The sequence below is a fragment of the Nematolebias whitei genome, chromosome 22, assembly GCF_014905685.2.
Source record: "Nematolebias whitei isolate Nwh7 chromosome 22, NemWhi1, whole genome shotgun sequence".
Taxonomy (NCBI): domain Eukaryota; kingdom Metazoa; phylum Chordata; class Actinopteri; order Cyprinodontiformes; family Rivulidae; genus Nematolebias; species Nematolebias whitei.
The window spans coordinates 27,672,934-27,678,996 of NC_056519.1; the positions used below are offsets into that span (position 1 = coordinate 27,672,934).

Sequence of the window (6,063 nt, forward strand, 5' to 3'; positions counted from 1 at the left end):
CGACGCCTCCGCCGTTTTGAACACGACGTGGTATTCTATCCACAACAAAATGGTGACCCCGACGTGCGGCGAGGTGATGCGGCCTACACTGAATTGGATCGAGGTGGCTTGCGGTGCACACAGAGAGAGGAACTGGGCCCATTACTTTCAGGTAAGCTGGTTAACTGTTTGGACCTTAAGGTCCGGAGTTTCTGGCTTTTCGGCTGTAAACTAAATTTAAACTAAATTCAACTTCCTCTGTTTGTGTGCATGCGGCCATCTCCGGAAAATAAAGATGGTTTTATTTAAGATAACTCCCGGTAATTCGTGTTAATTCTGACGAGATGGATTACGATATTCAGACGGTTTTAGCGCCGAACGCTTACTTAGTCATTTTTAGGTAGTTTTCACAAGTTTTGTGGACTTGTGCCGGTGGACGGCGGAAGGCCTACCGGAAGTCACGTGGGTGACAACGTTTTCTCTCAATATTCAGCGGGATTGGCCATCCAAAACTTTAAGTCTGACGGGACTAAGGTCCAACGCTTTTCACAAAAGTCTGCGGGGGCTGAGGGTCGGGACTCCTCTGGCCAGTGTTGACTGCCGCCTAAACTGGACCCCATTTTTTTTACTTTAGCTTTGAGAGAAAATGAGTGAAATAGCATAGAGTATTTACCAAATTTCATGTGATCGGGGATCGCATTAGTTTTAGGACGTTGTAATAACTTTGTTTGAGCCGTGTTTTGTATGTCGTGTGAACGCTTCAAGGGGGACGCGTTGGGAGAGACGTAACAAAAAAAAGAGTGAGGGGGGAGTGAGCTGTGTGTGGGCGGAAGCTCAGGGTTGCTTTTCTCTTTTTTCTGTGTGTCGAAGAAAGTCTGCTTGGAGCATGTGTGTGGTAAAGCACTCGTGTGGGGGAAGGGAGCGTTTCTTTGTTCCAACCGCACGAGGAGGTGAAGGTTTACGCGTGTTTTGTTTTGTCTTCGTTTCTGCGTCAGAGGTGTCTGGTGTGATCGGTGCTTCTGTATCCTGACCGGAAGGGGGCGCTGCTGTGAGGCAAGGACGGGTCTGGCCGCTGGGTTGTTCCGTACCAGACTTGTGTTTGTTTCATTACGGCTGCAGCCAGGAGTGAATGACAATAACATATTTGAATGCCTGGGTGTGTGAATGTTGTTATCAGGTGTGGATCTCATGAATGTGGTACAGGTGAAGCCTGTGGAAAATCTATAGGATCATATCAGAGGCAAATTGCATGACTTATAGGGAGTATCAAAATGAACAGGAGGTAATTAGTTTTAGATCAGGGGGCCACTAGCACAAACAAGCGGAAATGAGCTTTATGTACCAAAATTAAGGGGGTAGAGCTTGATTTTTAATGATTTAGGCTGTACAAGTTGGATTAATTTAAAAATATAGCTGATTGGCGTGTCACAGCTAAATGGTATCTGATATGGGAACAGGGATAGCTGAAGATCTTTCAAATATTTGCTGATAGCCGTCGGAGGCCAGACAGAAACGGAGTTGGGAGCAGACACAAGGTTAAACGAAACAATTTTCTGTATGATAGGAAGGAGGCAGTGAACTCTGAAATAGAGAATGGTTTGAATCTCAAGGAAAGAGGGGACATCACGTGTACGAGCTGTATTTAACCAGGAGATGGAGTCAGAGTGAGTCAGCTGGAGAAGGTTGAATCATCTTGGAGTCAGCTTAGACGGTAGAGGGTTGAGATGTCAAAGCGAACGGGTGGAAGAGAAATATTGTAGAGGTGGTCTTGGTGGTACTGAACAAATTAGATTAACTTTCTTCTTGGAATTGACAATAAACTCAGGTTTTAAACTCAACTGCAAAACAACAGAATAAAATGAGTAATGGCCAAAATCCTTGACACTTGTAAAATATAGAATTTTATTCTGGTCAAACAATACCTTACTGGACTCAAATTGAAAAGGTTAAATACGTTAGGAAACTAAACTCAAATTGAAAAAATTAGATTAAATTATACAGCCATAACTACACTCAAATTGTAAATACTTGGGTTAAATAAATAAATCTTAATTGTACTCGAATTGAAAAACTTCAGTTTAAGTAATCAGTCCACATGAGTTGATCACATATTGGAAATGTTTAGCATTTAGGAGCTGTTTCCTTCTAAGAGCTGCAGGGACTAGGTTATTTATGGGACGACGACAATTCTAGTGGGTAAACGCCATGAATTTAACTTTATTATTTGAGACTTCACACAGGTCCTGGGAGTGCAAAAGGACAACAGAGAGGTGTACATGGTGAGTTTAAGAAGTTGTACTTTGTGAACATAGGGCATGTACACGTTTTTGTGCAGTGATAATGGACTCGGTGATGTCTTGAAGGGTATACATAGTCTTAATTGATTTGTATTAAAAGTATCTTGTTTGTGATACAGTGGGAAAGCATAGTTATGAGAAGAGATGGTTTGCAGATTGGTTATATAACAATAAGTGATTACATATTAACATGCTGCCTAAATTTACAAGGTCTGGACGATAATGTGGCCCTGGGAGTGGTCTTCACTGTCAGGTGATGTGTCAACACACATACTCTACAAGATGGAGGACATTGTTTGGAGGGGAATATTTTATGCAGTAGGCGTAAAGAATTGGCTTGTGCAGTGTTTAATGAAAGCTTTCACTCTTGTGTAATTGAGCGGTTAAAACATCTATTGTACATTCCAGGACACCAGAATGACTCCGTTGGGGTAAACGCTGTGGTTCCAGAATAAAACTTGCTAACTAACGATTAATGTGGATAACACATGAATGTTGAATCTGGTTTTAATAATTTGATTATTTTTTTCTTCTCTGCAGCTGGAGATGACAGAACTTTGGAGTGGGAAGATGAGTCTAATTACGCCCACAAAACATAGAAGGTAGCATTTAACTGCATACAGCATCCATCTGAGTTTTGATCAGGACTCTCGAGTGCCGGGGGCCGGATCGGATACAAATGTGTTCAGGCGGGCGCTGACGTTGGGTCTGTGAAACTGACCGATGGGACGGTTCGAATAAGTTGTCAGTCGAGCACAACTGACAAAACAACAAAGAACTTTTCAGCCAAGTAACGTGACTTTTCAAAGATCTAACAGTCCAAGAGCGAACTGACCTAACTGTCCAGAGGGGGTGATGGAGTTTGTACACAGCAAGAACATCCAGTCAAGACTTGCTGTATGCTGAGATATGAACTGCTGCACAAAGCTGAGCTGGTCTCCAAACAGACGGGAGACGAATCTGGGGACATAAAGGCTGAACGAAGAACTGGTGGTCACTCTGCCCAGGGTCACTAACATCAACTGCAGCCGGACGGAGGTGTCAACCCCACATTTTGGTCTGTGATGGTCATCTAAGCACTTTGGGGTCGTGATCAAAAACTGCAGCTGGCTTTGATAATAATCATTCACATAGACTCATTTTAAAACAGGTGACACAACAGGACACGGACGTACAGAGGTGGGAGTGCTAGACGATTCGCCTGCTCCAACTGCTCTGAGATGGAAATTGTTTTATTACCTCAAATGCTCCACACCCCTGAACAAAATATTGATTTTAACTTTCTGTTTATACAGGTCAGGAAGTCTCATTCAGGAGAAACCTGAGACCTGATTTGGATGCAGTTCACTAATGTTTTCTAAAATAACACTGGATGATTGTCTTTGCCTTGAAGGGGCTAATTTTGGTGGGTCTGGTTTGATACAAGAGAAGAAATTTATTTAATGATTAACTTTTGCTAATTTATAGGAGAGCTTGGGTTGTGGTTGGGTAATTGTTTGCAAAACCTGGGTTGAATAACAGTAGTGGGAAGTTTAAAACTACACCATATTTTTAGTTCTGTGACTAATACTCAATCTGAGTGTTAGTGGATTGCAGACGGTAATGCTTCAGATTTGAAACAATGCCGTTTCAAAAAGGGGGGAGGTGTGTAGGCAGCTCTGAGCAGGAAGCAGTTCATAGATCATTACAAATTATACAAAATTAACTTCTTCTGAGGCGATTAAAAGATCATATCATGTAGGGTAATCAAATTGACAGTGGGAAATGAATAAATCAGAAACCTACATAACACGTTGCACTTGTATATATGTATATCGGTTTAACAGAAGTATCTTTTTCTCTTTGTTGTGATGTGTACAGATTCCAGAAAGGGGGACGCCCCTAGCCTGAGGTGGATTTGAGCAAATGTTAAAGGGAAATGGGGTGGTTTGACAATTTTAAACACAACTGACTTGACTGGACCGGACTGGACTTATAGTTTAATTGGGCGAATAAGAAAAGGTTTCATGAACAAAGGATTTTAACCATTTTTTCCTCGTTCTCTTTCTCTTTTATTTTTTCCCCTTTCTCTCTGTTTCTTCCTTGCTATTTCTTCCCTTCTCTAGCACAGACAGGTACCTGGATGGAAGATTAAATATTTTTTTTCTCTCACAGTGTTGTATGTCAGTTGGTTAAACTTTTAAGTTTATATTGTATTTTGATTGATGCTGTTGGCGCAAGCGATTTAATGAAGTTTCTTCCACAGGCTCCAGGAAGAGGGGCCGGCGTGGATGATTATTATTGTTATTGTTGTATTGTGTATGTTTAATTTTAATTGTAGGTAGACCGGTTGACGACGAAGGCTTGTAAGGGTGACAGATGGGATGAGAGCACACAGGTATACCTGGAGAAGTCCAGTATGTAACACAATTCAGCTTCAAGTGAACAGATGCATGTAAGAAGAGCATTTTATTTTAGTTTTACTAATTCTGTTTTAGGATAACATTACAGTTTAATAATACACCTATCAATAGCAATAATAACCATCAGGGTGCCCAATAATTCAGAAAATAGGTTTTATTCACTACAGAAGTAACCACAGTCAGTTTTTCCAGGCCCAGGTCATGGATCCCACAGATAAAATAATCAAAAGGCCATGCAGGGTGTTTAACAATTCGCGAGCTTTCGTGTCCAGCTTTTCTCATCAGGAGGGAGGAACTCTGACCGAGGAGACAAACTCACATCAGACTGAGTCCTGCTGAAAAGAGGGACAGGACAAGACCCCACCAGGTGGTGGACAGAACATCATATGTCATCGGTCCCCAGAAGGAGAGTGGCACCTGTACGACCCCACCAGGGCATCCCTGCAGAGGAGAGGAATCGATCGCTGGTCCACATGGAGGATGATCTGAAGACAGCTCCCCACTACACCTGGAGGAGGTGACAGGACCTTCGTGGGAGCTCATTCTTTGCCCCTTTGTTCTGGTTGGAAAAAGGCAGTAGCAAACATCGGAGAAGAAGTCTCCGCTCTGCCTGAAGTCGGTCGGGTGGATCGGGTAAGGACGGAAGATTACCAGCCCTGACCGTGAAGAACAGAAGACGCGTCAAACTGATTTTAGTTTTGTCCCAATACACACACGTCATTTAGAATGTTTAATCAAACTGATACGGTTCTGAGGACTTTACATGAAGATAACTCCGCGGGCCGAATCCCGCCGAGCACCAAAGGACCCTTGTGGACGAACAAGGGCTCCCGCCGCAAGCTCAAGAACCGAAGACCTGCTAGATAGAAATGTTTCAATTAAGGGTGTTGGCTTTTCCTGTTTAATATGAGTATTTTGTCTTACCTTTCAGTCATTCTGAAAAACACCCAGAGAAGGGTCGTGGATTCAATTGGAAACTTAACTATACATTTAACTTGACTATAAACTTAACTTGACTATTAACTCAAATATTCAGTAACTTAAATATTCAAATATTTTACTCCATTCAATTAGGCATTAATCATTCTAAAATACCACGAGGTATTTTAAAGGTGGTTTAAAATAGAGTTTCACTTATTTATCTTTCTCTAGGAGGGGTGTTGCTGCTTTTTTGTATTTTTATAAAGGTTTATGTGTGTGGTACTTTTCACAGGTGTTGGATCAGGGGTCTGGTCCAGGACCCCTGGGGAGTGCAGTAAGTTTGCGTCACATCCATATTGATAAATAAATCCATAAAGAGGGTGAACTCCCATGAATATGGGAGTTCAAAAGAGGGAATGTTGGATTTAATATTTTATACCTTTTTATAATTCCTATCAAGCACT

At 41.9% G+C, this 6,063-nt stretch overlaps 1 protein-coding gene across 1 annotated transcript in view; it reads left to right on the forward strand.

The window, feature by feature from the left end:
- The window catches only part of LOC119428573 (solute carrier family 41 member 2), an 86,205-nt gene that overhangs the window by 56,446 nt on the left and 23,696 nt on the right, over positions 1 to 6,063 (forward strand). The gene's annotated exons all lie outside the window — the stretch shown is intronic.